Source organism: Tamandua tetradactyla, chromosome 6 (assembly GCF_023851605.1).
Source record: "Tamandua tetradactyla isolate mTamTet1 chromosome 6, mTamTet1.pri, whole genome shotgun sequence".
NCBI classification, from domain to species: Eukaryota; Metazoa; Chordata; class Mammalia; order Pilosa; family Myrmecophagidae; genus Tamandua; species Tamandua tetradactyla.
The window spans coordinates 166,797,301-166,819,038 of NC_135332.1; the positions used below are offsets into that span (position 1 = coordinate 166,797,301).

Below are 21,738 nucleotides of genomic sequence, written 5' to 3' on the forward strand. Positions count from 1 at the left end.
GGGTTATGGATTTTTCAAGCAGTAATGAAAAATTTCTTTATGATAATGCCAAAATCAGTCTGCCCTCAAATTCTGTTTTATTCTCAGATGAACTTATTTATATGGATTCAGCCAAGTATTCACATTGAATCCTGTATAGGTTTTGCCCATAAAGTTCTAAAATTTGGTTTAGAATTTATTCACTTTGCCTAATGCTGGTTTTGTACATGTCCCTTATCCCATTCTTCCTTAAATCATCATTCCCTTGCTAGGAACCCCACGCAGGCCTACAAGTCTTCTACCTGCCAACTCTCAGTCTCAGCTGCTCTTCTAAGTGCAGAGCTCTCTTACGTTTTCTTCACATCACTCCCACTTACTCCAAAAGCCATTGTGCAGGTGATAATTATGTGCCAGGCACTATTAGGTGTTCAGATTTCAAAGGCAAATGAAACATTGTTCTTTACATCGGAAAATCTCTTTGAAGAGGCCGATATGTACAGGGAAAATGTGGTAAGTGTTATGCTAAATGTATTCATGGGATGCTGTATATACTCAGTGGTGTAGACTTCAGCCCAAAAGCGGATGTCCAGGAAACACATTCAGGAATATATTCAGGAACACTTGAGTCCTTAGGGATGAAATTTGGAAGGGATATTTCAAAGGCTGAGTGAAGGGCAGGACCAGAATTAATGAAATATATAAGGGCTTACAATATCTAATTTTAATGAATGGACCTTATTTGGATCATGATTTGATGAAATAAATTTTTAAATGCATTTATTAGACAATTTGGGAAATTTAAATTCTGGGTATTTAGTGATATTAAGAAATGACTGCTGAGTCAGGTTGCAGCTGAGGTGGGTCCTGGCTCTGTAGCTCGCTAAAGACGGCTGCACAGCCACCCAGCCAGATCCACCTCAGTGCGATAATGCTTATGATTCTGATGTGAATGTTAAACAAATATGGATTGACATGACAATAATAAATGCTTGACGTTCACTAATAATGGGAATGGCATGGCATGACTTCAGATAAATCACATAAAATGCTAAGCTTCGGCTTCACTGACAAAGTCAGCATGAATGGTCATGTCCCTGCAGGCTTGTAGGGGAACGACTTTAGGTCAGGTTATATGTATCTGGGTAAAGATGCAATAGTTTTTACCAAAAATGGAAAAAGCACAAGCATGGGCTTCTGGTCTCAGACCTACTTGAAAGCTATAGGAGTAGAACACGTTATTGTCCCAATAGAATCTTTCTGAAGGCACCCACAGATGATTAATGCAGTAGAATCAAAAGACAGCCATATTGCAATTCTGGGATATTCTCTGTTTTTCACAAAACAGAAGTTACTAGCTGTTATCGTTTGCTAGCTGCCAGAATGCAATATACCGGAAACGGAATGGCTTTTAAAAAGGGGAATTTAATGAGTTGCCAGTTTACAGTTCTAAGGCCAAGAAAATGTCCCAATTAAAACAAATCTATAGAAATGTCCAATCAAAGGCATCCAGGGAAAGATACTTTGGTTCAAGAAGGCCGATGAAGTTCAGGGTTTCTCTCTCAAGTGGAAGGGCACATGGCGAACACATTCAGGGCTTCTCTCTTATCTGGAAAGGCACATGGTGAACATGGCATCATCTGCTAGCTTCTTCTATTGGCTTCTTGTTTCATGAAGCTCCCGGGGAGGCACTTCCCTTTTCATCTCCAAAGGTCGCTGGCTGGTGAACTCGGCTTCTCGGGGCTATGTCATTCTGCTCTGCTCTCTCTGAATCTCCTTCATTCTCCAAAATGTTTCCTCTTTTACAGGACTTCAGAAACTTATTAAGACCCACCCAAATAGGTGGAGACATGTCATCTCCTAATCCAGCTTAACCACTCTTGATAAAATTACATCTCCAGGGAGATGATCTGATTAGAGTTTCAAACATACAGTATTGAACAGGGATTATTCTGCCTTCACAAAATGGGTTTTGATTAAAACATGGCTTTTCTAGGGGACATATATCCTTTCAAATCTGCACACTAGCAGAACCTGATGCTATTATGGTAAGAAAGGGAAAAGGATCATCAACTGGAATCTTAGAAGCTACAAAAATGGAGCAACAGAGTTTGATTTTGATAGGGACAAATATGACATTAGAATCCCTGAGGATTTAGATGAGACAACAGGGAAGAAAGGGTACAGGAAGCAAAAAAGGATCAACCAAATTGCCCTTGACAGTGACTATTCATTGAGGGCTTACTCCAGTATATTATATCTAAAGCAAAGAATGCAGATCATCTTACGTAGACAGAAAGTGAAGAGAAAGCTAGTGTTCTAGTTTGCTAGCTGCCGGAATGCAACACACCAGAGACAGATTGGCTTTTAATAAAAGGGGATTTATTTTGTTGGTTCTTCAGAGGAAAGACAGCTAACTTTCCACTGAGGTTCTTTCTTACGTGGAAGGCACAAGATGGTCTCTGCTGGTCTTCTCTCCAGGCCCCTGGGTTCCAACAACTTTCCCCGGGGTGACTTCCTTCTGCATCTCCAAAGGCCTGGGCTGAGCTGCGAGTGCTGAGATGAGGCATGCCGAGCTGCTAGGCTGTGCTACATTGCGTTCTTCCATTTAAGCACCAGCCAATTAAGTCAAACATCACTCATTGCAGCAGACACGCCTCCTAGCTGACTGCAGATGTAATTGGCAACAGATGAGGTTCACGTACTGTTGGCTTATGGCCGCAGCAACAAGACTAGGTATGCTCACCTGGCCAAGTTGACAACTGAATCAAACTAACACAGCTAGTTTCAAAGAGTCTTGCTACATTGAACGTGCTATTTAATGACCCAAAATTTTAACTAAACCCATGAGAATTCATTTTGGATTCAACTGCAGAAATAAAAATCATTATGGGATAATGATGTATCACAGAAATTTACTCATCAAAGCTTATGAAATAGTTGGATATCAGTTAAGGGCAAATAACATGGGTGCTGGAGTAGTTGAAATTATAGAATGTAATTTCCTAAAGCCAACTCAGAATAAACAAGATTTTGACTATACTGAGTATAGGCTTACAATTGTAGCACCAGGAAGGAAGCTTAATGATTGCTGGAGTGAAATGAAAGTAAAGAAAAATGCAGAATATCCTTTAAATTTGCCAGTTGAAGATATACAGAAGTGTCCAGGTCAGACATGGGTTCAATGTGATTGCTGTCAAAAATGGTGAAAATTACCAGATGGGATAGATTAACTTACAGAAAAATGGTATTTCTCTAATAACCCTGACCCACAGTTCAGAAATTGTGATGTTCCAGAGGAACCTGAAGATGAGGATTTGATGCATATTGCATATGCATAAACCTGCAAAAAGAAAGCCAAGGCAAAATTCAGGATCAGGCAACTGAGAATGATTACTTGGATTAATGCTGACCTGTTGTTTCAGACAACCCCTGTCTCAAGCCAAAACTTTCCTCCAGTGAAGGAAAGTGTTCTCAGAGGACATCTCTCAGAAGTGGCAAATACTTATGCAACAAGACTTACAAATAATAATCGATTTTCACCCCAGTCTGGACTTGCAAGCAACAGCCTAAAACAGAGACTTATTTCTCATTCCTTAATTTTGAATGTAAAGACTCAGAGATTGACTCATCAGTCATTTGAAAATTCAGTTAATAAAGATGAGGATGATGAAGATGGCATTATCTTAGAAGAATACGATACTCCCAAATCTGCAGTAGACCATGACAGTGAAATGAAATCGGAGCAGATCAACATAGAGCAAAGTGGCGTTGAGCTCGAGTGTGTGGATGATAAGGAACCTTGTGGCCAGACTAGTATAAAACGCACCTCCTTTTCCAGATGTGATCAGGGAATTACTGAAGTACCAAGCTTAGTTGCTCAAAAGGAAGAAACTATTGAAGATGAGATAGATGCAAGAAATGATACAGCAACACTACCATCCTGTATGGAAGATGAAGTAAAAACACATGAAACCCAGGAGACATTTGATAAATCTGTAGTTGAGGCTGGCTGCCAATTAAATGAACTGAGAAATGAGCAACTTCTAGTCACCCGAGAAAAAGAATATTGTAAAAGACAGTATCATATGTTTACTGACCAAGTGAAAGTGTTACAGCAGAGAATACTAGAAATGAATGACAAATTCATGAAAAATGAAACTTGCCGTCAATTTAGTGAAACTGATACTGTATTTTTACTTGAAGGTATTAATGGCAAATCTGCAAGTCCAGACTATACGACTTCTCAGTATTGGCAAGCTTTGGAAGAAACAGAAAGGCTGAAAAAAGTGTAGTGCTTTGCAACATGTAAGGGCTGAATGTGGTCAGTGTTCCAGTAATGAGAGAAGAGAAATGAATGAAATGGCTTTGCAGCTTGATGATGTACTTAGATAGGTGGACAAATGCAGTATTGAGAGGGACTAATATAAAAGTGAGATTGAATTTTTGGAGATGGTAAAATCACAAATCCATTTACAGTGTAAGGAACTCAAAACTGAAATTGAATAATTAAAATCTACAAGCCACCAGATAGGAACGGATGTTTCAATTTCAAGTAACATTGAGGAGTCTGTAAATTATACTGAGGAAGAAAGTTAATGTAGGACAACTGCTGGCCATGATTGTACCTGATCTAGATCTTCAGCAAGTCAATAATGTGTATAAGGCAGCTGATGAGATTTTAGGACAAGTTATTGAACAAATGAGTGAAATCAGCAGTACTTAAATTAGATTTTATGTGTGATAAAAATATTTGCTCACTCCTTTTGGTTGTACAGCTTTCAAAATACAGACAATATGATGGGTAACAGACTGAAGAACCACAATATTTACTGTATTCTGTGCATTCAAGTATGGCCACAAATACCACAAATACATTATCATATCTTTTTAAATATGTGTGAATTTTTCATATTGAGCAGAATATCTGGTCCAAAATTCTGTTTTAAAATATAAATATTTGTAATTAAGTCTGTGCATATTTTTTTATTGCCCTAGAGACTTTAGTGTTTTTCATCAAGAAATTTTCAGGTTGCCTCTAATCTTTGTGCAATCTTTCTGGCTTCCCAAATTGTATTTTTCTCCCCAAATTGTATTTGAATTGAGGGCTATGCCATAATACAAACAGAAATGTTACTTTTGATTTTCTTATAATCCAGTTTACACAGGATTTTTAAAAAATGTTTGAACATCAATGATGAGTCAAGCTGTAAGTGAATTGAGCATTACTATTTCTTTCTATAAATACCCATCTCTTGAAATATCTTATTCGTGCAAATAAAGCAAGCAGAAACTGACTCCATTTTGCCAGGATTTTTCTTGTTCTGAGATTACCAATCATGGTTAAACACAGAGTGTTTTTATAGAACCCAGAAATGGTCTTAGTATAAAAAAAAGTTTAAATATTCAAAATATTAAGTATACCACCACATTTACTTTGAAGCCCATTTTTGGCTGCTTGCTCAGCATAGAATGGGCATGATGATTGCTTAATATTTCTTTTTGTGAAATTTTCTCAATATGACTTGAGGAAGACAATCTTTCTCATACAATATTATATAACTTTTTTATATTACAGATCTAAGTGTTTTATATAATGGAGTTAACACAACAAAGTGTCCCAGGATTTATAGTATCACATGCCATAAAACATACTTTATTGGGCTCATGTTTCAGCAATTTTAGAGATGACCTGTTATTACATATAACTATGTATATATTATTAAGAAACATATTTTCCACACCTAAAATGTGCATTATTTTTTTCAAATGTTTACATTGCTCTTTATTTTTACTTTTGTTTCTGAATATCCAATACATGCTCAATTATTATGTATGCTTAATGCATGTCTTTCTATGCTTAATGCATGTCTTTCATGTACAATATAAACGTTTACTATACAACAACTTTTGGAAAGAGCAAATAAATGAAGATTGTTTTTATTTGCTTGATAAAATATTTGAAAGTGTACTTTTGTATGAAATGTTTTTTGTCATAATCGTACCTGTCCAAATTTTAAAATGTCTTGTAATAAAAATATATGATAGCTAAAAAAAAAAAATGACCGCTGATCTTAGGCACAATAATGGTACTGTCATTCTCTTGATGTTTTCATTTAGAAAACATTTGTAGATCAAATAATATAATTGGGATTTTTCTTCTAAATATCCTTGGGTGGCAAAGTGGGAAGAAATACAGATGAAACATGCACATATGTGAGTGTATATGTATGTACATATATAAATATATGGAGGAAAAAATAATTTTACATAATTTTCTTTGAATGGGATAATATGCACATTACTCTGATGTTTTGTTCACTTGTTTTGATTATTAGCAACCTATTATGAACATTTCTTCATTAGGTAATTTTATAAAATTATTAATTAATTAATTATAATTATAATATAAATAAAATTAATTATTTGTTTACATTATTACTGTTTAATATCTGGTCAATTATTTTACCCAAATGTGAAAATATTCTATAGCCATGTATATGTTATATGTACAAACAGACACACAGTCCTTTTTAAAAAAACATTTTTATTGACAAATCTTCACACACATACATTCTATAAATGGTATACAGTCAATGGCTCACAGTATCAACACATAGATGTGTATTCATCACTATGATAATTTTTTAGAACATTTGCATCACTCCAGAAAATGAAATAAAAAGGAAAAAGAAAATACTCATACATGCCATACCCCTTTCCCCTCCCTCTCATTGACCACTACTATTTCCATCTACCCAATTCATTTTACCCTTTGTCTTCCCTATTTTTTTAAAATTTTTTATCCATATTTTTTTACTTGTCTGTGTATACCTTGGATAACAGGAGCATCACACACAAGGTTTTCACAACGTAGTAAAAGTTATCTTTCTATAATTGTCTTCAAGAATCAAGAATACTGGAACACAGCTCAGCAGTTTCAGGTACTTCCCTCCAGCTACTCCAATGCACCATAAGCTAAAAATGGGTATCTATATAATGCATAAGAATGACCTCCAGGATAACCACTATGAAATCTCTCAATGAAACTTTATCTCATTTATCCCTTCCCCCTTTTTGTCAAGAAGGCTTTCTCAGTTCCTTGATGCCGGGTCCCGGCTCATCCCAGGATTTCTGTCCCATGTTGCCAGGGAGATTTACACCCCTGGGAGTCATGTTCCACGTGGGAGGGAGGGTAGTGAGTTTATCTGCCCAGGTGGCTTAGAGAGAGAGAGAGGCCACATCTGAGCAACAAAAGAGGTTCTCTGCGGGTGACTCTTAGGCACAATTATTAGTAGGCTTAGTCTATCCTTTGCAAGAATACGTTTCATAGGGGTGAACCCCAGGATCAAGGGCTCGGCCTATTTATTTAGCTGTCCCTACTACTTCCGAGAATATCAGAAATTCTCCAAATGGGGAAGTTGAGTACTTCTTCCTTTCTCCCTAGTCCCTCAAGGGGACTTTCAAATACTTGCTAATTCACTGCCCGAATTACTCTGGGATATATCAGGGCATCACACTAATCTGGACAAACTAACAAAATCTCATACTCTAGTCAAGATTCCATGGTTTAAGGTGTTCAACTAAATTGACCATACAAGTTAAATTAGGAAATACACTACCCCAAAAATAAATTTTGTACTAAATAAACATCTCTCCCTTTGGTCTCACACTGAAGTTGAAATCTAAAAATATGGACAATATCATCCTTTACCCTGTTTTCTGATTTACCTTAGTCCTATAAAGATCAGGTTTATTCATATCTCTACTCAAAGTCTGATCCCTTTTTCAACTTTTTAAACAGTTCTTATATGGGGTACTGCTGACTTTCATAGCTTCAGAGCTCTAACTCTAAGTCTGATGTGTCACTTAAATACCTGAAATTTCTGAGAATGACTAGGTTATAAACAAACAGCTCAGTATCTCAGAATTTAGAAATATCAGTTATTAACTCCTGATTGCATGCAACTGTTGTAAGAGCTTACAGTCTCGGATCCTTTACAATAGGCTCTGTTTAGCTTTGAAGCTATTATGTACCCCAAAAAAGCCATGTCCTTTAATCCTCATTCAGTATTGCTGGGTGTGATCTTTTGATTGTTTCCATGGGGATATGACCCACCCAGTTGTGGGTGGTAACTTTTCATTAGATGGTTTCCATGGAGATGTGTATCCATTCAAGGTGGGGTTGCTTACTGGAGCCATTTAAGAGGGAAATATTTTGAAGAAACAACAGAACCAATAGAGCCACCAGAGCCAAGACAGCCACCAGAACCAGCAGAGTTCACACAGCCAGAGCCCCCCAGGGTTGCTTCATGAAACAAGAAGCTGGGAGAGAAAGCTAGCAGACGTTGCCATGTGCCCTCCCAGTTGAGAGAGAAACTTCAAACTACATCAGCGTTTCTTGAGTGAAGGTAACCTCCTGTTGGTGCCTTAATTTGTACATTTTCATGGCCTTAGAACTGTAAACTTGCAACTTAATAAATTCCCCTTTTTAAAAGCTGTTCTCCTTTTAGTATATTGCATTCCAGCAGCTTTCAAACTAACAGAGGCGCCAACCTGACAACCCACGTTCTCAACTTCGGTGCACTGAGTTTTTATATTATAGTTAGTCCATATGCGTGAGGCATGATAATATTGTCTTTTTGTTCCTGACATTTCATTCAACATACAGTCCTTAAGTTACATACACCTAGTTGCATGGCTCACAACTTCATTCATTCTTGTGCTTGCTCAGTAGTCTATTATATGTGTACACCATGGTTCCCCCTTCCATTCCTCAGTTGCTGTAACTTTAGGCCACCACCATCACTGCGGATCAGGAACACTGCCATCATAAACATCCTTTTGCAAATGTCCATTCACATCCCACACTCAGTTCTTACAGGCATATACTGAGCAATGGGGTTTCAGGATCATATGGCATCCCCGTCCCTAGCCTCCTGTGGAACCACCATACTGCCTTCCAAGGGGCTGCACCTCTCAGTTGCCTACCGACAGTGAATACGTACATCTCTTTCTCCATATTTTTTCTAGCCCTGTTTTTCTCTGTTTATTTTTAAACAGGTTATTCACACATCATACAATCCAACCTAAGTGTATAGACAGGCTTTTGCCACCATAATCTATATGATGACATTTCCTTTTCTTCCACAAAGAATCCATACTCCTCCCCCATGCCTACCCCACCTGTGACATTTAGTTTTTGCTTAATGCCTTTGTTACATTCAGTGGCAGCATATTACAATGTTACTTTTGCCTATAGACCCTAGCTTGCATTGATTGTACTTCCCACCCCCCCCACCATACCATTTCTTTTCAACACTGAAATGTTGACATTCACTTTTATTCCCTTATGCAAAGATGTTTCTTTCTTTGTATATTTAATCACCATCATTGTCCACTCTAGGCATTCCTAAATTATACTATCTCAGTCTTTATCCTCTATCTTTCCTTCTGGTTTCATACTTGGCCCATGCCTTTCTCTCTCAATCATACTCACCTTCAGCTTCATTCACACACAGTCCTTTGATGGTACAAAAGCTATATACACTTATTTTCTCAAGCTTGTTTATTTTTTTACTATTTAAATTCACAATTCTGCTTATTTTTATTCTACTTGATATGAAAAAAACGTGAAATACATCTATGAACATCGACTTACTATTCTTTTGTTCTTATTCAGTTTTTCTTGTATTTCTAGAATGTTTTATATTTCATTGACTATGCTGTATGATACACAGTATTGTATAAATTTATATAGTTTATATATTTGTATATATTAATTTCAATTAAAATTTAATTTAATTAATATTTATATTGTCACTTATGTACACATATTTGCCCTAAATTCTCCAAAACTGGTCATTAAAAGTGCTATAGCTATTTTTATCTGCTTCTATTATGAATGTCTTTTATTCTACCAGTATTTTGCTTATTTATGTAAGATAAGTTTTTACATAGCTGGATATTTATTTTTGTTTGCTCTGTTCATGGAGACATTTCCAAAGATATGTTAAGATCTTATAGAATACTATTTTTATTCCTAGAAATAGCTATCTTTAATAAGATTGTTATTATTAAATTTTTAAACCTAGGAGTCATATTTTTTCATCCAGATTCCCTCCATAAATTATGTCATTACTTTTAAGTTAAAGTCTTTTAGTCTCTTCCCTTGTTCTAGCTCAGAAGATACCTGTTCTGATTATTTGTCCTTAAACAACAAGACCACCTTGGATAATTATAAAAATTTCCATACCTTCTCACAAATTTGGATAATTCAAGCCTGGTCTTTTAGGGTTATTTTCCAGGGGCAGGGGACAGACAAACTGTGTCCCTTCTGCTGAGGCATGCTGAGGAAGACTCTGGGCTCAACCCTCCCTGAGATGAGCTTTGAGGGCAATCATCCCATTATCTGATGGCTGACGGGCAGCTCAGGTTAGGAGAAGGAGCCCCTTCTAGCACCTTACCCAGAGAGTGACAAGCCCTACTTCTTGCTGGTTGGACTCCATAGGGTACCTAGAAAAAAAATCTTCTTCCCCATGGCTGGTTCCTTTGATGTTGTTGCACTCCTCTCCCCCAGAGATTCTGGAATAACTCAGGGCTTCAGATAGCACTTGATATTCCCAAACACCATGCTCCTATGGTTGCAGCATTGCTTCCAAAAGAAGAGTGGAGAGAAGTGTGGGAAAGGCACGTGGATTTAGGCTGCTGTCTTCACACTCCATACTCTGCCCAAAATCTATAGAGCTTTTCTTCAGAGTCTACCACCAAAGTTCCAGAGCTTTAACCAGAACAGTTTCTCACAACTGATTTCTCCCCACTAATCAAGCGTATCCTTTGTTCTCGAAAGCAAACATTTGCCACCAGTCACCGAACAGCTCCAATATTGCATCTCTTGAGCCTGTCTCTGACAGACACGCCAAGGGACTGCTGAGTGCACCCCTCATATCATGGATCCCTGCCATGACCCAATGCCTTCAAGTCATGCCAACAAGGAAACCCTGATTCCCTTATACTTTTCTTTCCTAGATACTGCACAAGACTTATATGCTAACCATTTCAGTTAACTCATCAATATTTACATGCTGTTTGATACAATAATAATCCATATTCATAATGATGAGTCCAAACTATCTAAGATAGCACCATACTATCTTAGATGACACAAAGGCATTGACTTCAAATTCTAACATATTGGATTAAATTCAAATATCTAAACTTCTTTGATGTGCAATCTTGGGTAATTCACTAAACCTCTTTCACACTCAGGGTTTTCATCTATATAGTGGTCATAATAATACTGCAAATCTCATTAGACGTCAATAACAAGAAAATGTAAATAAGCCTCCTAAGATGTGACTTTTCATTGGTGATGGAATGGCAAAATTATGAATGCATTTTGAATCATCAAACAAATGTTTATTTAGCATATTCTGAAACACGGTTCCTCAGACACTGATCACAGCTGATGCTTCAGGAAATAAAGCATCCCTTTGTCAAATACTACTAAGTAATATCACCTGCTTTTATGACATCAACAATCAAGACAGCATATTAAAATCTTTGAAGAACTAGAAATTTTCACAAATGTAAAAGCTTAAGTGTAGCTATTTACAAATATATATGACCAGAAAATTCTTTTTTTCAGGTACTGTTCTATAAAAACCCATGGAACAACTATGCAGAAAGGATTTACTTTGATTTTAGTGACACCATTAATGATGTGTAATATAATTTATAACATTCAAGCTCATTAGTAAGAGAAGAAAGAACATGAGATTTAGATTCAATTAATGTGAACCTCTTATAGCTCTTTCACTGCCTGGCTCCCTCATTATAAACAAGTCCCTTAGCTTCCCTAACCTTCAATTTCTTCATCCATAATATGGGGACAATAAACTCTAATTTAAAGCATTCTAGTTAAATCTCAATTTAAAGCATGAGATTATGTACTTGAAAGCATTTTATAAGTTGTAAAATCATATGAAAATATTAGGGATGATTTTATTCACATATATATATACATAAATATTTTAAAATAACATAAAAATGGTTATATGGATAAAATCAGAGAGGCATACTTTATAAATATATCCATGTACTACCACATGGGAAATTAACAGAATGAATCACAACATTCTATTCTTCAGCCTCACAAAATTAGAATGTACGGTAGTCTTCAGTACCCTAATAAATCATCTCATAATAACAAACCCTATTCTCTGATAGAGAATACTACAAGGACAGCGAAATCTCCACGTCCTCAGTGGCGTCAGGAGGTGGAAGATTTGTGGTCTCCAGCAGGAACTGAACATATGGGAGCTACTATGGGGAACATCCCATGGACAGTTGTGGAAAAATATACAAAGTACCTTCTAGTTAGAGTACTGAAACAGTGAATGCTGCTTTTAATCTGGCAGCAAATGAATAAACACCCAATAGAGTCAACTTTCAAAGAGAAACGGTATTTCTTTCCAAAAGTTTGAACTTACTCTTTCTTCAAGTTTAGGCTCATGTGTTCCATTTCTCAATGGAGGTATCTCAGACCACCCAGGCCCCAAAAGGGCTATTCCTGCTCTGAATTAGATTATCCCTGACTGCATATACCAGACCCCAAACAATGCTTTGTTTCAATTTAGATATGAGTATCTTATTTTTTTAGCTGCACAGTGAGTTTAGAATTATATTTCCTTGGTTTATACAGAGTATCAGGCTATATGTGATTTCCAGTTCAAAGATGAAGTTTTGAACATGAAGTTCTAATCAGATGCAGGGTCGCTGCTGTGCATTTATTATCACACAATATTTTGTTTTTGCAGATGTGAATCAAATGTTTTTAGGAAGATGAACAGTTTTCTTATTAGCACAGAGGCACTCTTTGGACCACTGGAGTGGTTGTGAAACAAGGCTGGGGGTGCTATTTTTCTGAGACTGCAGACTTGGGGATGAAGGACAATCTATGACTTTAGTTTGAAGTCACTGGGTGGTTAGGAGTTTGGGAACTATGGTAATGTAGAAGGGAGATGGGTAAATGTTTAGCACAATTTAGTCTACCAGAAAATTCTGCCAAAGGCTCATGGTTTCAGCTGCTAAAAGTATAAAATCAAAGCATCAGCAGGGCCATGATTTTCCTCGAAGTTTGTAGCATTCTGGCAGAGGCTTGCCCCAACCCTTAGCGTTCCTTGGTTTGCCTCTCAACCTCATGTCACATGGAGATTTCTCTCTCTTTGGTCTGCTTTTCCAATAGCTGCTGAATTCTGGCTTCTGGGTTCCCTGACTGTCCAAATTCCTTTTAATAAAGCCTCCTGTCACACAGACCGAGCTCCACCCTCATTCAATTTGGCCACACATAAATAGGCTCTTGGAAGGTCCTCTTCACAAATGAGTCCACACCTTAACTAATAAGACATCTTTAAAGGGTCCTACTTACTCAGTAGGGCTCACACAGAAATGTGGATTAAGATTAAGAACTAGTCTTTGTTGGGGTACATAATTCAATCTACCACAACTGGCAAGGTAATTGTATAATCATAAAAGACAGCAAAAATGCATATTCTGTCTCTGTTTTTCTCTTAAATGATCCAGAAATCAACTGTATGTAACAATGTGAGTTCAACTGTATTGTTGGAACTATAATATATGGAAATTTAACATATTTAGTGGGAGCAAAGTTGTACTGGATTAAGGCTATGGCAATGGATGGTAACTCAAATCCAGAAAAACAATGAAGAGAAACCAGAAATGGAAATAAGAAAGTTATTATGAAAAACAATATAAATACATACTTCTCCTTTCTTCTTTTGGCTTCTTTAAAGGACATGAAGTGATATACTGTGATCATTCAACAATTTATTGTTGTGTTTGTAACACATAACTGCAACATGTATAATAGGAATACAATAGAAAGAAGAAAAATAGCATTGAGCTATACAGTTGCAATACTTCTATATCTCAGTGGAATTAAGTTAGTAAAAATACACATATTCTGATAAATTAATATATATGTATATGATAAGCCCTAGACGATGTAGTAAGGAAAGGGAAGGGGAGAAATTGAAGGTGGGCAGCACTGAAATTTGAATAGCAGACTTTTGGAGACACCAGGGACAACAGAGCATCTGAATTCACATATGGCAAAAAATAACATGCAGATCATGCTTCAAGGATCTTATATTCTAGTCAGGAAGATAGACAACAATCTTAAATCCATAAATAAATCGGCTACACATTTTGGTAAGTGTTGTGGTATAAACAGAGAAGGGGTCGATATTCCTTGAAGGGGTTAGGAGCGCAGGTTCTGTTCCCACTTCCAGATTGGATAATGACTCTACCACTCATTAAGTGTGGGGCCCTCAGCAATTTACTTATTCACTTTGGCACTTGGTTTCCTTAATTTTAAAATGGGGCTAATAAAATATCTCATACATTGTTTGGTGGATTAATTGTATCACCCACCCAGCAATCCGCGACCAAACTAGTCATTCTGTATCACTATTTTCATTATGCCACACTCATCAAATACAACTCCCCCTATACACAAACATGTAAACACTACACACACAAACACACATGTATACACACACGAAGGGGGTTGAGTACTTAAAGTTCTCCATAATTTGGATTGAACCTTATCCCCCATGATTCCCGTTCCTGAGCCTTACCTTCTAATCACATTATGTTGCTCACTGTCTCCTTAGCATTTTTTAATAGGAAGACTCATGCCTCCACAATTTTATTTCTGCCTACTCCCCTAACAGAATGGGTCATCTTATTCCTAGCCTTTATAAATCAATATTCACTCTTCTAGAAAGCCTGCACCGTTAATTCGTTTTCTACATTCTTCCATTTTCTTGCATTATGTTGACTGTCACACCTGATGTTATTTGATTTCTATTTTCTACCCCCATTATTGTGTTTAATGCTCATGTCTCTTGGAGTCTCAGTAAGATGATTTCAAAGCTTTTCACCAAATAAGTACTTATAAGATTCCAGCTGTTTCCCCATTTAGCTGATGAGATTAACCTGTCAGAAATGAGATCATATATAGCCCAAAACCTGTCATGTAGATGCCACATGCATGATTTCAAGACCTGAGACTCATGTATTAAGTCATACTCAGAAAGAATATGTGGAAAACAGTAAGAAGTCTTAAACAACTAAAAATGTCAATCATTAAAAGATCATAAATTGAATTAATAAGGGGTTTGAAATGGATATTGCTTGACAATTTACATACCACCTTATAAATATCGACCACTTGCTAAATTCTAAGTGGCATGTCAGAAGTGGTCAAGAAGATATTGACTCTATCATAAGAAGGCTAAATCTCTCCCAAAACCCCTATGAACAGTTAAAAAATGTTTTCCCTGCACTGTATTGTACCTCTAACTCTTCCCTCACCTCAGCCTTGGGGTTTCTATATGAGTAGTCTCAGGCAATTACTTTTCTAGTTTTGAGATTCATGTTAGAGTTTTGAAAGTCACAGCAAAGACCTTGACTTTGAATATAACTGCACTTTTGATATTCAAGACCCATGTTATGTTACTGCTGCTATTGTATTATTGCTATTTTGTTGTTGTTAAAGGCTAAGAATTTAAAGGGATTTTATCCACAAAGCTAATCAAATAAGTCATAACTCAGAGAACAGTGTGTGATGATACAGATACAAGTGTCTACTGGTATAACAGATTGGGAGGGAAAAGTCTGACTAGGTAGATAAGGGAGTAGAAAGAAGCTGAGGAAAAGAGGAGAAAGGAGGAGAGGGCTTAGACAACACTGTGGACAACCTAGTCCCTATTTCAACCCCATTCCATCATCTGGGTTCCATGTTGCAGATCGAGAGTGACGGAGGCTCCGTGGAACCAAGAGTGGAGGATAAGTGTGCTTTGTTTCCAGAACATGTGTCAAGGTGAAGTGAGAAGCTCTACACTCTTAATAGTGCTGGGGAAGAGTTTGAGTCTAGATAGAAAGACAATCTGAAGCCGACCCCAAAAGCTATTGTGTTTCTGGAGTGGTAGGGACACATCTCTAAGTCTTTTCTGTGACCTCAGGAGAAGTGGTAAGTTGACTGAGAAACCCAGAATATTCTCCATGGTGAAGAAGATAGCAGAGTAATAGAATACTGATAAGAGAGTCTGTAATAAAAACATGGGACATGAACTAGAAGACCTAGAAGACCTAGAAGATAAGTAGCATCACAATTAAAAGGAAGCAAGAGCCAAAGACAGTAACTATCTAGAGTAGGGATGAGCAAGTCACAGACAGCAGGCCAAACCTAGCCCACTGCCTGTTTCTATAAATAGGTTTTTTGGAGCACAATCATGCCTATTTATTTTACATCTTGTCCATGGCTGCTTTCTACTACAATGGCAAGTTAAGTTGTTAACAAGATCACATGGACCCACAAAGCTGAATACTTACTATCTGGCTCTTTAGAGAAAAATTTGCCAATCCTGGGTCTAGGCACATACCACACCATCCCCCAGCTCTCCTGCCGTGAGGGTATGTCCATCTCCTCTATGTTCACACAACTCTGGAGGGGAAAGAAGGAAACAATTTAGAGAATAGGATGTAACCATAAGAAGAAGGTGTAACCTGGAAGTGCTTCAACTAAAAACAGATGCTGACTTGTAATGGTAACATTAATTGTTTAACTTTTAAAGAGTGACGATTTTGAAAGTACGGCTCTTGGATGTAGAAAATTGAAGGATATACTATACATGATGTGGACTTTGAAGGCTCTACCTGGCAAAAGGATAGAAAGTGCAGAACACAAAGATAACATCTAATACAGGGATCAGATTGGTCTAAAGTGTTCAGGAATGGTTCTGGGAAGAAAAGCTCTATAAGGTGAGACCTAAATTATGCATATAAAGCAGGAGGTAGATTCAGAGGTGAAGAGAATATTCCAAGCAGAGAGAAAGGAATGGAAAAGGCCATTATTAGGAAAGGAGGCCATTATTAAGGAAAGTATTTTGTACCCCCAAAAGCCATGTTTTAATCCTGATCCAATCTTGTGGAAGTAGCTGTTTCTTTTAATCCTAATTCAACATTGTAGGGCAGAAACTTTGATTAAATTATCTCCACAGAGATGTGATACACCCAATTGTAGGCGTGACCTTTGATTAGATGGAAATGTGATTCCACTCGGGCCAGGTGGGACTTGATTAGATGACTGAAATCCTTTAAAAGAGGGAACATTTTGGAAAGAGTCAGAAGCAACAGAGCCGACAGAGAAAGAATGCCATCACAAACTTCAGGGCCAAAAGATAGTGCAGAGAGAATGTTTGCACATGCTTGGAGCCCAGCAGATATTGCCATGTGCCTTCCCATGATGTTAAGCAAGACAGAACTTGGAGAGAGCCAAGGGAAGCCAAGAGATGAAAATCAGCCCCAGAGAAGCAAAGTGAGGGACGCCCACAAAGACAAAGACCGAAGGCACTAGAGCCCAGGAGCAAGGGATAAGCAAATGCCAGCCACATGATTTCCCAGGTGACAGAGGTGTTCGGGGTAAGTATCACCCTTTTTGAATGAAGGTAACCTCTTGTTGGTGCTTTAATTTGGACACTTTCACTTCCTTAAAACTGTAAACTCATAACTTTTTAAATTCCCCTTTTGTAAAGCCATTACAGTTCTGGTATATCACATTCTGGCAGCTAGCAAACTAAACTAACACAGTGACAACAGCATTCAAGAAAGTAAAGAAGTGCATGGTGGTTGAGTAAAAGTAACTGGGAGGGGAGAGACATTCAATTAGATTGAAATGGTAGGACGGGCCAGATCCCGCAGGGTTTTTGAGGCAAGGTTAAGGATTTGGGGAAGTTTTTCAAAAAGACCTTGAGAAGTGATTGAGGAGTGTAAAAAAAAAGCATCATTTTTAAAACAGCATCAATTTCATCTTAGAAATGACTCCAGTATCAGATTGAAGATAACACTGAAGTGGGGCAAAAATAAAAAGTGAAGACTAATAAGCAGACTATTAAGCCATCCTGATGGTAGATAGTGGCAGCACAGAATTGAGTGGCAGCTATAATGATGAGACAGAATTGAGTGTAGTCAAGAAAACTTTAAGAGATAAAACTAACATCTCCAGGCATTCTTGGATGTGCAAGGTGTTGAAGAAAGAGGTAAAAGATGACTCTCAAGGTTTTAGCTTGAACAATTTAGTAGGCAGTGCTAACATTCTCTGAAAAAAGGGGCAAGATTTGTGGCAGAAATATTTAAGTTCCATTTTAAACAGGTTGCCATTAAGATGCTTGTGAGAGGCAGAGCTGTTATTTGGATGGAAGCATTTATTGCTCTTAGTGTCCTCATGGTATGTAGCAGGTGTGTGATGGATGTTTGTTGAATGAAGGTTCACCAGTTGTACCATGTGTTCTAATTTGAGTTAAATGCAGACTCAGTTCTTATGAGGGGTAAATAACCCTAAAGGGAGAGCTGGAGGGAGTGATGGGTTTAGGACCCAGGTTTCTAACTCCCTAAATGACACTGGCCTAATCACAGCCTCCCAACACTTATGTTTGCCTTCTCACCTGCAAAATGAGTCTGTTGAAAGGACTTGATCTAACACATCCCTTACAGCTTTTCTTTCTAAAGCATTGGTTTACTTCATTACTCATTTAAATGCATGGCCAATGACTGCATGCTAAAATCTTAAAAGCTAAATTACAATGTTTTGTTGTTATAAAAACAACAAAAATAGTATTGAATATGTTGAAGGATAGCTCACAAACAGATGAGTGTGCCTTTTATAATAACTTGGATTTTTTTTCTAAAAGCAAATGACTACATGTTCATGGTAGAAATGTGAAACTGCAGATAAACAAATAAAATAAAATTGATTGCTTTAAATGCTACTTAAAAATCTAGTCAATGAGGATTTTATGATGGAAGATATCAGATATCCTCCTTGCCTCTTAATTAAGAGTGCATGAAGATTACATAAGTGAGAGGTTAAAATAAGCCAGGGGATTCTTAACTATCTCATTTGCTTTGTAATATAAATTCCATCAGCATAACAAAGATGAAACTGTTGTAGCCTCATGTGTTCTATAGAAAAGTGAAGATAATTCTGGGTCCCTAACAAAGTCAATTTCTCTAGAACACACTAATTTTTCTACCTTAAGTATCCCCACTCATTCAATGGGTTGTAGGACTTATTATGTCCAAGAGATAGATCCACAATCCTTCATCCACAATCACAAACAAAACAAAACAAATGAAAATCATCATCATCATCATCATCATCATCTTAGAAACGAAATCAGTCTTATGTAACTTATTTGGCAGCAAAATTTGTTCTGACATGAGAACCCGTTTGGGAAAACTCACACCTGTATGGACTTAAAATTATTTGCAACTTTTCTCCTACTTAATGTGAATACTCATACTTTTTACCTGCAGAAATATTAATGTGTTGAAGGGATAATGCCCCATTCCCTGATAGGTACACTCTGTTATACACGACAAATGCACTGCAATACTTTCTAAAATATGTAAAATTCCAAATTCTGTTACATATCCATCCCCAAGGATTTTTTGGTTTAAGACTGTGGGAAGGTATTACTTTTCTTACATGGGCATACTGAGGATTCAATAAGGTTGGATTTGATAAATTGTCTACAGCATATGCCTCCCCTCCCATTAAATGCTCAGTTTCGGTTTGCTTCCTTATTCTTTTGACTCCCTACCAGCTTTTCTGTCTAATTTATTAAGTATTAATATTTCTCTTTTGAATAAACATTTAAAAATAGTTGTACTTACTCCTTCCCTTGTCTATTTGAACAACTTGATGTGTGACGTGAGATAATAGCAGAATGTTCTTCTAGTTGCACCATGTATTAGGTATTTGATATGAACTAATGACAAATACTCTCAACCTCAGTTCGCACTTTTGTAACCAGGACAATACCTACAACATAAGGGTGGAGAGAGAATTAATGACAGTAACCCTTTATCAAGTTCTTGCAAGAAATCAGACAAAAGGCTAAAATCGTTGGTACAACAAGGAGAGGAACCAAAACATGAACACCTGACATTAATTAAACACACGGTATTTGCCAGAACTTTCCAAAGGACATTATATTATGGACTCATTTGGTCTTCACACTGCATAGTGTGTGTGTGTGTGTGTGTGTGTGTGTGTGTGTGTGTGTGTGTGTGTCGGGGGGTGGGGTGTAGCGAGTTCATATAATTTATCATCTAAACCTGGGCACTTTTGAAAGTTAAAGGGAACAGTTTTTAGTAATTATGTTGGGATTACAGTCAGAAGCAAGGATCATCTGGGGCAAACCAAGACACAGCGTGATAAGAAATTTTATCCTTCATTAAAAGATGATAAGCTTAGGGAGTTAAATTATTAGTAACAGGGTTGGGAAGACTTGGGATTTAAACCTGGGCTATCTAAGTCTGGAGTCTTTCCTCTTAACCATGGTAGTACAATACTTTCTATGCATCTGCTTAATGGATCCTCCAGAGAGAAGTTTCTATGCTCATTTTGAAGACAAAGAACTGACACTTCTATGTAGTTTAACTGAAGTACCCAGGGCTACTAAGCCAGACCTTGAAATCACCTCTGAGTTCAAAAGCAACATCCTTAACACTATGCAAGAAGAAGTGCTTGCACAAGTTTGAATAAGATTTGAAATTTTTGTGTCATCTGCTAGCTAGCTATGTCTTATACCTCGCTGGACAATTGGCAGATTTTTCATAGATCCATGCTCAGTTCACTTGCTGTACATCTATTATTACCTCAATCACAATAGCAGAAGAGAAAACACTTCAGTCATATGTCTATCCTATCCAGGCTCCATCTCCAGCTTAGAGTGATTTACAGCTGACTCTTTGAGGTCTAAAGGTTGTCGATGATGCTGGCAAAACTGATGACATTTCTTTGGTTTCTGGTTTAGTCTATTGGGATGGAGACCCTAAGGACAGCCTCAGATGTCAGGTTCATGACAGAATTAGTTTCAGACATGGCATCGTAGAGGAGATGAATATATCAATGATGAGCAAGAATGGTTGCTGAAAAGTTTTCTAGTAAGTGGCGAGTAGCTGTCAGGATATTTGCCAATACAAGCAGAAAGCTATGTGCAATCTGAAACCTCCATCTGTGGCCTATATACTGTAGAAGTTCATGGAAGGCCATGATTATGGACTGGCAATATCAGCTAAAGATAAATCAGATTAGCAGAAATGAAATGGTAATATAAAACAATCTCTTATTAGTCAAATAAAAACACGTCCTCCTAAATGAAACAGCTCCAAAAACTTTGGAATGTAACAAACACCGCAAAGGATATTCCTTTTGCTTAGGAAATCTGAATGAAACCCCAAGATAAGAATAAAAAATTTAAGTAATCCTATGTATTCATTGGGCTAGACTGTATTATTGTAGTCAATTTCTTTCTTTTCTTAATGTAATTATATATTTACACCTTTTATGTGTCTTAGGTTGGGGCACCTGGAAACAGACACTAAAGTGGAGAATTGTGTTCAAGAGTTTTGTTGGAGAGTGAACTGGGGAACAAAACCTTTAATGAATAAGGGACGCATAATTGCTTACAAGGAAAAACTGAACTGCAAGGCATTTATAACTAAGGACTCAACCAACTCTGCAGGCAGCTTTGGAATCTGAGACAGGTCTCTAGATCTGTGCCAAATTGAGGCAAGATCAGGAGTTTTCACACCCCTTCCCCCATGCCTAACAGTTGTCATATTCAGTCTGTCCCCAGAAAGGGTCGTGACTTTTGGGTGAGGAAGCTC

General features: G+C 37.3%; 1 long non-coding RNA gene and 1 pseudogene across 1 annotated transcript in view; one reads left to right on the top strand and one right to left on the bottom strand.

Moving 5' to 3' along the window:
• The window catches only part of LOC143686485 (uncharacterized), a 32,810-nt gene extending 12,929 nt beyond the window's left edge, over positions 1–19,881 (bottom strand). The window contains exons 1-2 of the long non-coding RNA XR_013177188.1: positions 19,738–19,881; positions 16,396–16,507 (exon numbers count right to left, since the gene is read on the bottom strand). This is a non-coding gene — a long non-coding RNA (uncharacterized LOC143686485). The remainder of the gene's footprint in view (positions 1–16,395; positions 16,508–19,737) is intronic.
• On the top strand, positions 986–4,702 carry LOC143686484 (MORC family CW-type zinc finger protein 3-like; annotated as a pseudogene).
• Positions 19,882–21,738: the final 1,857 nt, after the last annotated feature.